The sequence below is a fragment of the Anomaloglossus baeobatrachus genome, chromosome 5, assembly GCF_048569485.1.
Source record: "Anomaloglossus baeobatrachus isolate aAnoBae1 chromosome 5, aAnoBae1.hap1, whole genome shotgun sequence".
In the NCBI taxonomy this organism is placed as follows: domain Eukaryota; kingdom Metazoa; phylum Chordata; class Amphibia; order Anura; family Aromobatidae; genus Anomaloglossus; species Anomaloglossus baeobatrachus.
Genome location: NC_134357.1, coordinates 424949847 through 424964990, shown reverse-complemented (window position 1 = coordinate 424964990; position 15144 = coordinate 424949847). Strand labels below are relative to the sequence as shown.

At 46.5% G+C, this 15144-nt stretch overlaps 1 protein-coding gene across 6 annotated transcripts in view; it reads right to left on the bottom strand.

Moving 5' to 3' along the window:
- Positions 1-15144, bottom strand: part of LIMD2 (LIM domain containing 2) — a 72028-nt gene that overhangs the window by 29475 nt on the left and 27409 nt on the right. For 2 of the 6 annotated variants that reach the window (XM_075350330.1, XM_075350336.1), the window contains exon 1: positions 14187-14302. The exons of 1 other annotated variant lie outside the window; for it this stretch is intronic. The gene's annotated coding sequence lies outside the window, so the exon portion shown is untranslated. Of the gene's footprint in view, positions 1-9513; positions 9535-12722; positions 12820-14186; positions 14303-15144 lie in introns of those variants that run through there. 3 more of the 6 variants (XM_075350331.1, XM_075350337.1, XM_075350334.1) reach the window with 3 other exon arrangements.

The following is a 15144-nucleotide window of genomic DNA, read 5'->3' as shown; positions in this document are numbered from 1 at the left end:
GAGCAGCAGTGAAGGTCCCAGATGTGAGCCGGTTCAGAGCAGAGTCCAGGGAGCTCCGAGGAGAGCTGACCCCTTCCCCTGGGCTGCTGTAGTCTGACAGCGTCCGCGCAGTGGCTACCGACGGGGGAGAACGGTCACCTAGGAGGGCTACCCGAAACCCAGCTCCAGCTAGAGAGAGAGCACAGAGTGGGAAGTAAGGAGACTGCTAGGGAGAACCAGGCCCAAACGGGCGGCAGATCCCGGAGCGGGGATAGATCCACCTTTCCCTGCTAAACCTGCCGGTGTGGGGCCCTCAAAGCCCACACCACAACACCACAAAAGCCGCAGCCACGTAGCCACAGTTAGGGCCCATAGCTCACAGGAGGCAAGCAGCTGGAGTGAGCTGGTCCAGGCCACAAGCAAACGGCAAACGAAGGGGAGTGAGGCTTCAGCAACTTCCCTGGGTGACCCCCATAGGGACTAAAAGTCGGGGTTACCCCAAACCACCAAGGGCTAAGGAAGGCGAGTTGGTAGTCACCATCAGAAGTCAGCCTGAAGGATACCTGGTTCCCGCCTGGTTCATCCCAGCTACGCCCGGGTTACTCACCCTGCCACCTGAAGTGAGTAAAAACCCTGAAAGACATTCTGCCTGTGTGGAGTTATTCTGCGCCTTGTGGTTCTACGCACCTACACAGGGCCCTGGGGCTTGCCTCACTCTCAGGAGGCTATTCCAACTAACTGCACTCACCATCAGCCCCAGGCGTCCCTCAACCTGCAGTGGCGGTCCCTACTGGCCGCAATACTGAGAGTGGCGTCACGACAAGAAGAAGATCTCCTACCTGTGACAGGATCCAGCCGAGTGGAGTCCCTGAAGGTAATGCACCGACACTACACCTGTGGGGCTTCACACCAGCAGCTGTGCTGCACGCCGTCCTCCTCTGCCTCATGCTGACACTGACAGATCCGATCGCATACATTCACACACACACTCACGATATTGCACATACGCGCGCAGACACTCACAACATCCGGAGATACCACATGCTTCTGGCCATGTGATCCTCGGCAGATCCTGGAAGGTCACTGCAGTGCACAGTATCGCTGTCAAGAAGCAAACAATATCGCTGGATATGGTGAGTGTGTGGATGCGATCTGTAGTGTGTGTGTGTGATCTGATGAGTGTGTGTATGTGATCTGGTGTGTGTGTGTGTGTGTGTGTGTGTGTGTGTGTGTGTGTGTGTGTGTGTGTGTACGCGCGCGTGTATGTGATCTGGTGTGTGTGTTTTCCACGGCAGGACCTTGATGCTTACCTGCTCCGTTGTCTGGCGAGTATGGGGGGGGCTGGGTCTTCGCTCTTCTTTCTTTAGGGGGTATCGGCTGTCTATAATGAAGTGTCCTGCAGTATCCTTAACTTTTTTACCACTGCATGACATTTCATTATTGACCGTGGCTAGGTTTTATTTTCAGGGCATGTCTTATATTTAAGCCTCCCTGAAAACTAATGCTAGGCTATCGGGGGAGGTCTTATTTTTGGGGAAGCACGGTAGTTGTTCCAGAAACAGATATAGGTAATGTTCATGTAAGTTACCGTAATTTTATACCGTGTCTTTTCTGAGCAACTCTGGCATCGGTTATTGGGTTAAGTGTGATAATATGGAAAGATTACAATTTTTTCACTTGAAATAAAAGTATGGAAAAGAAGCTTTCCAAGATCATTCTCGCTGTCCTCTAAAGTGCAAAAAATTAGGCCTCATTGGGCTTCTTTAATTGAAAATTCTGTGGTTCCTTCATAAAAGATCCTGTTTGGATACACTATATTAAAACCAATGAAAAACACAAGTGCACGTCTCTGCAGCTCCATCCCCCTCCCGGCGTGAGCAGCTACATATTTGTAAAGATCCGCATCTTGTCTGCATGTGTTCTCCAAAAAAGTTTATTTTCTGATTATTCGGTTCCACTGCTCATCAAAAAGGATTACAAAAAGAGTTCTCAGCAGCCCAGCCTCCGATCGTTATGTACACCAAACAGTTTAGGGTTACTTATCAATGTATATTCATTATTTGGTAAAAAAAAAAAAAAATAATGGGGGGGGGGGGGTCATTTAAAAAGTTTGTCAACTTGTAAAATATTGCACAAAGTCGAGTAACAGTTGTATCAAAATTGTCCCAAAACAAAAACCAACAAAAAAAAAACACTGCAAATTCTGCTGGTTGAACCAAAACGTCCCTCCTTAAATGTTAATTTACATAAACCCTACCCCTTCTGGAGGTCTATGTGAAAGGAATATATTCTATGTACTGAGTATATAGAATATATCAGGGAGGTACAGACACCTGAGATCAGCGGCGCCAGCTCCTGCAGTTATACACTCAGTAAATAGAATATATCAGGGAGGTACAGACACCCGAGATCAGCGGCGCCAGCTCCTGCAGTTATACACTCAGAATATAGAATATATCAGGGAGGTACAGACACCCGAGATCAGCGGCGCCAGCTCCTGCAGTTATACACTCAGTATATAGAATATATCGGGGAGGTACAGACACCCGAGATCAGCGGCGCCAGTTCCTGCAGTTATACACTCAGTATATAGAATATATCGGGGAGGTACAGACACCCGAGATCAGCGGCGCCAGCTCCTGCAGTTATACACTCAGTATATAGAATATGTTAGGAAGGTACAGACACCCGAGATCAGCGGCACCAGTTCCTGCAGTTATACACTCAGTATATAGAATATATCGGGGAGGTACAGACACCCGAGATCAGCGGCGCCAGCTCCTGCAGTTATACACTCAGTATATAGAATATATCGGGGAGGTACAGACACCCGAGATCAGCGGTGCCAGCTCCTGCAGTTATACACTCAGTATATAGAATATATCGGGGAGGTACAGACACCCGAGATCAGCGGCGCCAGCTCCTGCAGTTATACACTCAGTATATAGAATATATCGGGGAGGTACAGACACCCGAGATCAGCGGTGCCAGCTCCTGCAGTTATACACTCAGTATATAGAATATATCGGGGAGGTACAGACACCCGAGATCAGCGGCGCCAGCTCCTGCAGTTATACACTCAGTATATAGAATATATCGGGGAGGTACAGACACCCGAGATCAGCGGCGCCAGTTCCTGCAGTTATACACTCAGTTTATGGGTGCGCTCACACGAGCCGTATGATCGGGATAACCCAGCATGACCGCACACTGATCTGACAGGAGCGGGTCGGCTGCATGTATTTCTATGCAGCTGAGACGCTCCTGTCCAGTCGTGCTAGATGAAGTGATCCGATACTCGTGCGAGTCATATAGCTCGTGTGAGCGCACCCTATAGAATATATCAGGGAGGTACAGACCCCCGAGATTGGTTGCAGGCTGGGGGCGCATCTGATTGCAACCAAACACTGACTCCAGGTCGGCCGGTGGGCGGGGAAAGTAATGCATATGCATGAGCGGCCCAGGAAGTGAAGGAGAGGCCGCAGTAGCATTGTATAGCTGCAACAGAGCCTTGGTAAGTATGAAGCGCTCGCTTCATTCTGATTTTCGTTTATTTTTTATTTTTATTTCCTTGAGTGCCGGATCCGGATCAAACACCTGAAATCTCGGGCCCAGCACCCGGGAACCTGTGAAACTGCGCAGATCCGGATGTTTACATCCCTACCCAACACACAAGCAAAAAGCTTGGTTTGTCAGCATAAACAATAAGGCCTAAAGATGAAGGTAAATAAGCAGAATATAGATTGCTAATGATATGTGTCTGAAGATATCGTAGTAGAATTCATCTTTAGTAACAATTTCATAGTGGCGTAGACGGTATGCCACCTCTACCAGAGGCTTGATCTCAGAAAAGGGCATCAAAGATCATGATCCACATCAAATGTCTATAGTGTTGTTCATCCTTATGAATTATGTACGAGTATCACTATCACTGGGGATCTGCTTAGGCTTCAGATCTCCAGAACATCACATTAGAGGTTGGACGAGACCTCCCAAAACCTCATATAAAAAAACAGGATGCATGCCAACCCTATTCCCCCGTGCATTCACATTAAAGTAATGTATTCCTGAAGCCGTGCACTAATTTTACGGGAACGTCTCGATTGCTACTCCTGAAATCTAGATGATCTGTTCTTCTGGATGGCTGCATCTCCTTTTGTTCTATGTTTTTGCTTGTTAATCTGCCTCTACTGACCAGCCGACCTCGTGAAAATGTGTTCCTAGATTTCCTGTCTCTTTGGCTTCCTTATAATGAAAACATGTCTGAAAGGATCCTTGAAGAATGTTTTTTTTTCTTGTGTAGATGATTGAAAGTACTTGTGTCTGAAAATTTTGATCAAGATCTACACAAGGGAAATTTGGTATTGCATATACTTGAATGGGGATGAGCTGTAATTCAAGGCACAGCCTAGAGACAAGAGAGGAGCAGTTTCTGGAAGGTCGTAGCCTGTTTTTCCTTCTAATTAAAGCCAAATTATTAATTAAAGATTAATTTGGCGATGAACAATGCTTATTACAACATGATAGAACACCATTTCACAAAATTAAAGTGATAGCTAAAGGCCGCTTTACACACTGCGATATCGGTATCGATATCGCCAGCGTGCGTACTCGTCCCCATCGGTTGTGCGACACGGGCCAATCGCTGCCCGTGTCGCACAACATCACCCGGACCAGTCACACGGACTTACCTTCCCTGCGACGTCGCTGTGACCGGCGAACCGCCTCCTTTCTAAGGGGGCGGTTCGTTCAGCGTCACGGCGACGTCACAGAAGCGTCACTGAACCGCCGCCCAATAGAAGCGGAGGGGCGGAGATGAGCGGGACGAACATCCCGCCCACCTCCTTCCTTCCGCATTGTGGCCGGGATGCAGGTAAGGTGAGGTTCCTCGTTCCTGCGGTGTCACACATAGCGATGTGTGCTGCCGCAGGACCGAGGAACAACTTCGTTACTGCTGCATTAACGATATTTGAGAATGGACATGGAATGGAATCGCTAAAGCGACCGTATGTGAGTCACAAAATCCGTGACCCCCAATGAGATCACTTGAGCGATGTCGTAGCGTGTAAAGCCCGCTTAAGTGGCTTGGTGAACAGATTGAAATTTTGTGTCTATTCTTTGGAAACTTTCCAAATCTCAATCCCATTGAGAAGTTGTCGTCAATCCTCAAGAAGCAATTTGACAAACAAAATCACAGAAATTGTGAATAACTCCAAGTACTGATTAGGGAATAATGGGTTGTCATCAATAAGGATTTGGTCCAGAAGCTGATAACCAGCATGAGAGGGTGAAGGGCAGAAGTCTTCAAAAATAAGGATCCTCTGATAGTGGCTGCTCCCGGGTGCGGCACAACCGCCTCCTATTGATTTGAATGGCAGGCAGATGTGCAGCATTCGGCCACTATCAGTTGATGGGGCAGCTCCGGAACTGAGCATTTCTATCTGTCTGCGGCGGCACAGAGAACAGCTGATCGGCGAGGATGCAGGGTGTAGGACCCTGTCCGATCAGACATCGATGACCTATTCTAAGGATAGGCCACCAATGTAAAAGTAGTGGACAACCTCTCTAAATGCTTAGGATTGTACTTCAGTAATCATCGAAATATCCAACTAAAAGATCTAAAAACACTAAAGCGGCAAAAACAAAATTTGTGTTGGTCTCAAAACTTTTGGCCATTGTACACAATGATCTTCTGTAGATATTTTTTTACCTTTGCAGGCATGAACAATTTGATAAACCAAATAAGCAGAGTTTTGCTCGATTGTAGAGTGATTGTCGGCTTGTTTACTTGAGCCAATATTTGGGAACAAGTGTTAATACAAACACTTGTTTGCTGATTATTGCCACCTCTAAATTAACCTTTAGATACCAGTGCATAGATTCGGCCAATTTTGGTGAAGTCCATGGCAAACATAATGGCCCATCACTTTAGATAGGTGTCTACTGAACAATGGATTGGCTGACAGCTATCTCTCCCGATTCCCACATACAGAGGATTGCTCGGCTAATGGACCCTTGATGTTTTCTTTATGAAAGAGATGCTGTAAAGGTACCGTCACACATAACGAGATCGCTAGCAAGATCGCAGCTGAGTCACGGTTTCTGTGACGCAGTAGCGATCCCGTTAGCGATCTCGTTATGTGTGACATCTACCAGCGATCAGGCCCCTGCTGTGAGATCGCTAGTCGTTGCAGAATGGTCCAGACCATTTTCTTCAAAGGCAATGTCCTGCTGGGCAGGACACATCGGTGTGTTTGACGCTGTGCGACAGGGACACAGTGACTGCTGAGATCGTTATACAGGTCGCTACTGCGACCTGTATTGTTCCTGCATCGCTGGTAAGATCTGACTGTGTGACATCTCACCTGCGACCTCCCAGCGACTTACCTGCGATCCCTATCAGGTCGCATCGTTTTCGGGATCGCTGGTAAGTCGTTGTGTGTGACTGGGCCTTTAGACTCCTTATCTACAAGCCAAACTAAAAAGCATTGACTCTTGAAATTCCTACTGTCCGATCTTTCTCCCCTCTGGCATCATTCATATGGGCCAGTTGGTAGACCCCCATACATATTACACTGTCACCAGATTCCAGAGATTCTGGCATGTTCAGCATTGTTTTCGGCAGCATACCCTACTTTGTTAAAGTGTGCTGCCGATTAAGTTGAGAAGCCCTTCAAACCCTGCGGATCTCATTACATTCATAAAAATATGAGATATCCTTAAAGGGAATCTGTCAGCAGGTTTTTGCTATGTAATCTGAGGACAGCATGCGGTAAAGCTGGTGTCACACATAACGACGACGACAACGACGTCGCTGCTACGTCACCATTTTCTGTGACGTTGCAGCGACGTCCCGTCGCTGTCGCTGTGTGTGACATCCAGCAACGACCTGGCCCCTGCTGTGAGGTCGCCGGTCGTTGCTGAATGTCCAGCTTCATTTTTTGGTCGTCACTCTCCCGCTGTGAAGCACACATCGCTGTGTGTGACAGCGAGAGAGCGACGAAATGAAGCGATCAGGAGCCGGCACTGGCAGCTGCGGTAAGCTGTAACCAGCGTAAACATCGGGTAACCAAGGGAAGACCTTTCCCTAGTTACCCGATGTTTACGCTGGTTACCAGCCTCTGCTCTTGCTGCCAGTGCCGGCTCCTGCACTGTGACATGTGGCTGCAGTATGCATCGGGTAATTAACCCGATGTATACTGTAGCAAGGAGAGCAAGGAGCCAGCGCTAAGCAGTGCGCGCGGCTCCTTGCTCTCTGCACTGTGACATGTAGCTGCAGCACACATCGGGTTAATTAACCCGATGTGTACTGTACCTAGGAGAGAAAGGAGCCAGCGCTAAGCAGTGTGGGCGGCTCCTTGCTCTCTGCACTGTGACATGTAGCTGCAGCACACATCGGGTTAATTAACCCGATGTGTACTGTACCTAGGAGAGCAAGGAGCGAGCGCTAAGCGCGGCTCCCTGCTCTCTGCACATGTAGCACAGCGACGTTATGATCGCTGCTTCTGCTGTGTTTGACAGCTAAGCAGCGATCATAACAGCGACTTACAAGGTCGCTGTTACGTCACCGAAAATGGTGACGTAACAGCGACGTCGTTGTCGCTGTCGCTTAGTGTGACACCAGCTTAAGTTAAAAAACAAAAACAACTATGCCTCTCTTATCAAGCTATGTGCTGTTGTTTACTTAAACAAAAGGCTTTATCACTAGGTGATTATCATTGTTAGGCCTAGCTGGTATGCCCCCTCCTGTGATTTACACATCACTGTCAATGTACAATCTCTACTGAGAGCCTGTTGTGGGCAAGGGCAGCTCTTAGCACTGCTGCAGTTGCTAAATCTAAAACCTCTGATTATATTAGAACGGCTGCAGGAAGTAATCTAAGTGATAAATCATTGGATTCAGAATCCCCTTGCCTACATTAAGCTGCTCTCAGATGAGGTAGCAAAAACCTGCTGACAGATTCCCTTTAAGTAATGCCTGCTCAGTTAAACAGAATATATATGCTTATGGGGAAGAAAGCTGTTGGCCAGAAGACTGATGTTCAACTTATCCATCTGTATTTTATACTCCCCCTGTACAGAAACTTATTTTTTCTTATCCAGATGTTCATGACTTCTCATTTCTGGCAGCCCTGTCTATAACCAGAAGTGTAACGTGAATTTCCTCTTGAGGCCCCAAAGCAAAATGTATAGGAGCCCCCCCACCCTACTATCTCAGCCCCCTTGTCTGTCCTCCTTTCATATCTCTACAGAACATTATTCTTGATCTTTTTTATAGTAAACCAGTTACGCTGATTACAATAAGATATGCCAAGTCTATGCGGTCAGCGAGGATACAAACTTTTTACACTGCTTGATACAGCACATTTATGAGCATTGCCTCTTTAATAAAAACTATGCAAGACATCACTCTCATGGGACCATGAACGGAGAGGCCCCAGCTGCCTTACACAGCAAGATCAACATCATGTCAGGGAAACATTCTGATCCTGAATCTAAAAAAAACCAATGCAGATGTAAAATGGAGTCAGCAACCAATTAAATGCTAGCTTTCATTGTTTCAGAGCTGCTTAGGAAGTGAAAGCTACGATCTTATTGGTTGCCATGGGCAAATTCTCAATTTCATATCTGCTTTGCTTTTTAGACATGAGGCCTACTATTTTCGCTGTATCATAAACATGGCATATAATAAGCAATGATCCTATCTAGTCTGGGGGACCACCAATATGGCTCACATACCCCTGCCTACCAAATATATGGAGGCATATGTACATAACTAGACTTCAGTAGACTGAGGAAACTGAGTAGTAATATCCCAAGTGACAGTTATGGCAGCCATAACATTTTTTACCCGACTTTCCGCAGAACAATTATGACTTAAGGCTACTTTACACACTGCGATATCGGTCCCGATATCGCTAGTGTGGGTACCCGCCCCCATCTGTTGCGCGACACAGGCAAATCGCTGCCCGTGCCGCACAACAGCCGTCACACATACATACCTGTCCGGCGACGTCGCTGTGACGGGCGAACCGCCTTCTTTCTAAGGGGGCGGTCCGTGCGGCGTCACAGCGACGTCACTGAACCGCAGCCCAATAGCAGCGGAGGGGCGGAGCTGAGCGGGACGTAACATCCCGCCCACCTCCTTCCTTCCTCATAGCGGCCGGGAGGCAGGTAAGGGGAGCTTCCTCGTTCCTGCGGCGTCACACGCAGCGATGTGTGCTGCCGCAGGAACGAGGAACAACCTCGTTACGGCTGCAGTAACGAGATTTGAGAATGGACCCCCATGTTGCCGATTAGCGATTTTGCACGTTTTTGCAACGATGCAAAATCGCTTATCGGTGTCACACGCAACGGCATCGCTAATGCGGCCGGATGTGCGTCACAAATTCCGTGACCCCAACGACTCCGCATTAGCGATGTCGCAGCGTGTAAAGCCCGCTTAATACCATTTTCAGTCAGGCATATTATTCTGCTCATATACGGACCGTAATGCCCAAACTCTAGTTGTGAGGTCTCCAGACCCGAACTTACAGGCTCATAGACAACGCTTGGGTTGGGAGACCCACAGTCAATCCAGACATTGAGGGATGTGAACACTGGTTTCACATGGCCAACATTCACAGTCCGAGCACAAACCACAATTTTGGGACCTTCTGCCGGTCTCCTGACCAAAACTCAACAGCCTCATAAATCTAAATGAGGAAGTTGTACCAGATCCACTGGAAGGCTGGACGTCATGGATGGTGAATACCAGACATGTGAAACCGGCCTAAGAAAAAAAAAAAAAGAATGTCCATCAACTCGACAGATAAAGACGACTCAAGGACTTCAGTTGATATATTGTTATAAATGTCCTTTAAGCGTCCCCAAACCATCTATTATGTGCGCAAAGTTAGAGTTTTCTTGTAAATTGGACAGAACATTCACAGAGGTTTCCAAGATAAGAAAAACATGGCTGCTTTCAGAAAGAAACAGCACCTTCTCAGTCCACAGGTGGTGTGCGGTATTACAACTCATCTAATGCAGCCAAGCTTCAATACCAGACAACTTATTTTCAGGTATGATGCTGGAAATTGGAAGCCATGTTTTTCCACTTTTTTCTAATACCGAACACAATTTCCCTGAAATATCACTGAAATTAGCAGGACAAGTGCAAAGAAACACAGGCACGCTGGTTACAGTAGCAAAAAAGGCGATATTGTGTTACATATTGTGAAGGTCATAGGATCTGAACGTAGAAACAAAATGATGATCTCAGTCCAGTCATTAAAATGCTAAATTTCACAAAGATAAAATGACTGACTTAACCATAGGACCATATATTCTTGTCTGTATATAGTCACAAGTTCCGACCAGACTGTGTTCCATGACCCCACCTAATAGCAGCCAAGGCATGTAAGTTTGAGGCACGTTGTCAGGGACAGAACTTCCACCTGTAAGGCGGGCTTTGCACACTACGATATCGCAGCTGTGATGTTGGCGGGGTCAAATCGAAAGTGACGCACATCCGGCGTTGCTCTCGACATCGTAGTGTGTAAAGACTTTTACATACGATTACCGAGCGCAAAAGCGTCGTTATCGTATGATCGGTGTAGGGTCCAACATTTGCATAATGCCTCTGCCGCGACAGGTACGATGTTGTTCCTCATTCCAGCAGGCAGCACACATCGCTGTGTATGAAGCCACTGGAGCGAGGAACATCTCCTACCTGCGTCCCGGCCGGCTATGTGGAAGGACGGAGGTGGGCGGGATGTTTACGTCCCGCTCATCCGCTTTTATTGGCTGCCTGCCGTGTGACGTCGCTATGACGCCGCACGACCCGCCCCCTTAGTAGGGAGGCGGGTCGCCGGCTAGAGCGACATCACAGGGCAGGTGAGTGCATGTGAAGCTGCCGTAACAATAATGTTCGCTGCGGCAGCAATCACAAGATATCGCACCTGCGACGGGGGCAGGGACTATCGCTGCAGTGTCGGTAACACATTGTTACCGATGTCGCAGCGTGCAAAGCCCGCCTAAGAGTACGTGCCCACTATCAGGACCCGCAGTATCCTGGACGTGGCAAGTCCTGGCCTGTGAGGCCGCGAGTCTCCACCACAGGAGAAAGCAGCTGTCCGTGCCCATGATCAGGGTTTCGGGGGCAATGCGGTCTCTTGCTTGTGTTCTCCCTATAGAGGATGCTTGCGACTTCGCAGCAAAGAATTGACATGCTGTGGCTCGAAAAGCTGGACTATAGGTCAGTTTTCACTGCGGATCGTACTCGCACAGTGGGCATGAGATTTCCAGAAATTCCATCCAGCTTGTACTGTACAATGCAGCGTTTTTGGGGACGCAGCTGAACCATGCTGCGTCCAAAATGCTGCAAACAATAATTGTGGGCACACACCCTAAAGGGTGCTTTACACGCTGCGATGTCGTGCGCAATAGTACCCGCCCCCGTCGTTCGTGCGACATTTGGTGATTGCTGCCGTAGCAAACATTATCGCTACGGCAGCATCACACGCACTTACCTTTTCAGCGATGTCGCTGTGACCGCCTTACAATCCCTCCTTCAAGGGGGAGGTGCGTTAGGCGTCATAGCGACGTCACTGCAGCGTCACTAAGCGGCCGCCCAATAGCAGAGGAGGGGCGGAGGTGAGCGGCCAGAACATGCCGCCCACCTCCTTCATTCCTCACTGCCGGTGGACGCAGGTAAGGAGATGTTCATCGTCCCTGCGGCGTCACACATAGCGATGTGTGACGCCGCAGGAACGACGAACAACCAGCGGCATGCACCACCAACGATATTTTGAAAAGGAGCGACGTGTCAACGATCAACAATTTTTGACGTTTTTGCGATCGTTGATCGTCGCTCCTTTGTGTCACACGCTGCGATGTCGCTAACGGCGCCGGATGTGCGTCACTAACGACGTGACCCCGACGATATATCGTTAGCGATGTCGCAGCGTGTAAAGCACCCTTTAGGCTATGTACGTATGTTGAGTATTTGGTATAGCAATTTCTGCACCTCTTTATTATTCATGTATTCTTGGGTGAAAAAACGCTGCAAAATGTTGAAAGAATTGACATGCTGCAGATTTATTTCTGCACCAAATCTGCAAGGGAAAAAAGCAACGTGCACACAACTTCAGGATTCTCATTGACTTTGCTGGCATAAGGATTTGCATGCAGTTTTGTGACGAAACTACACAAAAATAAAAAAGGAAAAAAAAACACTCACTGTGAACACGGCCTAAAACAGAGAACGTACATCTGCAATACTGCAGTGTGAATTATCCCCAAAACACAGATACGGCAATTATGTATGTAGGTACTGTATGTATGTATGTATGTATGTATGTATGTATGTACTGTATATGTGTAATACATACACCAAAAATGGAATAGGTGTAGGGCCAATATTACAATTTCCAATTTCTCACACTGGATGAAATTAGTGTGACTGGTCATATTTTATCCTTCTTAGTGCTGTTACCTTGCAAGATAAGAGGCATCAGGTATCTGACAGCTGCCTATCTCCTGAATTAACACACACATTCACCCATGCTAAACTGGCATAATTATAGGGCGGTTTGCAGGGAACATAGCTGATAATTTGCCCATTATAGGCATGGGTAACTAATGACAAACCCTCAAAGACCTGCAATACTGCTCTTCATCAAGTATTCCTAGAAACTGATCAAAGTAAGACATGTCTGAATAGCCAGAACTTTCGCCTCACTGCTCCATTAGAAATACAGTACCTGCATAGGATACAACCACTGGTGACCAAATCGATGATTGCAAGCGTGTAGATGGAGATCCGATAGGAACGAAACCTCAGTCTACCAATGTCTTATTATAAACTAATGGCCAATATATATCCATTTGGCTTCTTAAAGGGACGGATTCACTAAGGCGTCACTTCTCCACTTCTCGCGGGAGCTTGAGCTCAGTGTATACATTACAGTCAGACCATTTCTATATTTATGCTCTAGACAGAGCAGCTGGAGATTCAACGTCATTATCAATGCCAGCTTGCAAGAAATTGGATCAGGTCGGGATTAATGAATCTGAACCTGTGAAGTATTATGAAGAATATATGTATAATGTGTGTTTGTGTGTGTTTGTGTGTGTGTGTGTATATATATATGTGTATATATATATATATATATATATATATATATATATATATATATATATATATATATATATATATATATATATATATATATATATATATATATATATATATATATATATATATATATATATATATATATACATATATATATACATATATATATACATATATATATATACACACACACACACACACACACACACACACACACACACACACACACACACACACACATACACATACATACATATATATATTACACGCACACATATACACACACACACATACATACATACATACATATACATATTATACACACACACACACACGCCGTATATATAATCCGTGTACATACATACACACAGACGAACCTATGCCCTCATATTATGGCACTTTATATAATACTACTACAACAATGGTACTGTATACTCAGAGTGACTCTCATGACCGTAGGATGGTAATGAGGCAACAGCAGAAAGTAAAGGACCCTGGGTTTAATTCAAATACATGTAAAGGGTGTAGCAGCGGACATCTGCCGGGACCATATATCTACACACACACACACACACACACGTCACTTATGACCATCTGTTTTCTTACAATGACGTATACATGCAAACACAATACAAATTGTGCTGATGACCTGGCTACACAATCTTGAATACTACATACATATAATGAAGATGTAGCAGAGCTGAATATGCCATATATAGTTCAGCAAAGTTTATCAGGGATTAGTAATACATAACTTAATGTGATCTAGCCCCAGACAGAGGACACATTTGGCTCTGCTACATCTGTCTCAGAGTAAAGTTTTCTCCTATCACTGGATGGAGACTTCTATTTGTCTACGGTCACACTTATGCCTAGGTCCCTGTGGACATCTGTACAATGTTTTATGCTTACGCCTATTTCGGTATATTCTGCCATGCCTTACTTAGGTGTTAGTATAGTCCTGGTTTGCATCTTGTGATGACAGGCGCCCAATTTTCCCATTGTATGTGATTATCAGGCTCTCCCGCCACAGTCCCTGTGATTTTTGGAGAAATGACTGTGCATTCCTTGCCATGGTCCTTGCACTCACCTCATTCCTGGCCACCCTGGCTCTGAGATGCCGCTTCCTGCCCGGCTTGGTTTTTCTCTCTCTCTTTCACAACCCTGGTCCTTTGTGTGCTTGTTTCATGCAACAGCCTTCCACCCTCCCCCTCTTCCTCTCCTCCCCTATTATCTCTCTCCCTCCATCCCTGGCCACCCTCCCCCATTGCTTTTCCTCAATACTCTTTTTCCTCTTCTATTGGACCCTCTGAGCCTTGTCCTCCTCCTCTCCATACTGTCCCTGTCCGGTTTATCTATCCCTTCTGTCTCCTTATCCTAAAAATGAGATCCTGACATGCTGAAGGTTTTTGACCCATCCACGGTGTCTACTGTAAACTACGTGATATTTGAGTCCTTTTACTAAGATTTTTTTTTAATAACATATGTCATTGATCGACATCTTGACACACAGACTTGTTGCATGATGCATCTGCAATGCTAAGAGTGCCACAAGATGACAAACCTTTGATTACACTCTATAGGATACATAGGAGTCAGTGAGAATTGGCATATCAACAAGAGTTCCATTGACCAATATTAAAAAGTGTCGTCTTGTCATCTCGATCAGAAAGGTTAGGCTGGCTGGGTCACTTGTCACCAGGTTTTTCCTTTTTGAGTTCCAGAGGCACTCCAATAAGTCCTTAAACATAGCATTTCAGAATACTGTATATAAGAGCCAAGGCCGCTCTGTATAACGTAAAAAAAACACCTTTTTTAATCTCACCGAGGGGACTGTCCGATCCGATGGGTGTCGCTACTCTCGGTCCGGTGCCTCCTTTCTTCTTGTGGCCGCTGTCCTGCCTAGCACCTTGTGAATAACGCATCCTACGTCATTCAAACAGAGCCCTACATTGCGCTATGGTGCATGCGCACTTTGATCTGCCCTGCTGAGGGCAGAGCAAAGTACTATAATGCGGAGGCGCGAGGGAAGGTCAAAACTCGCCCGC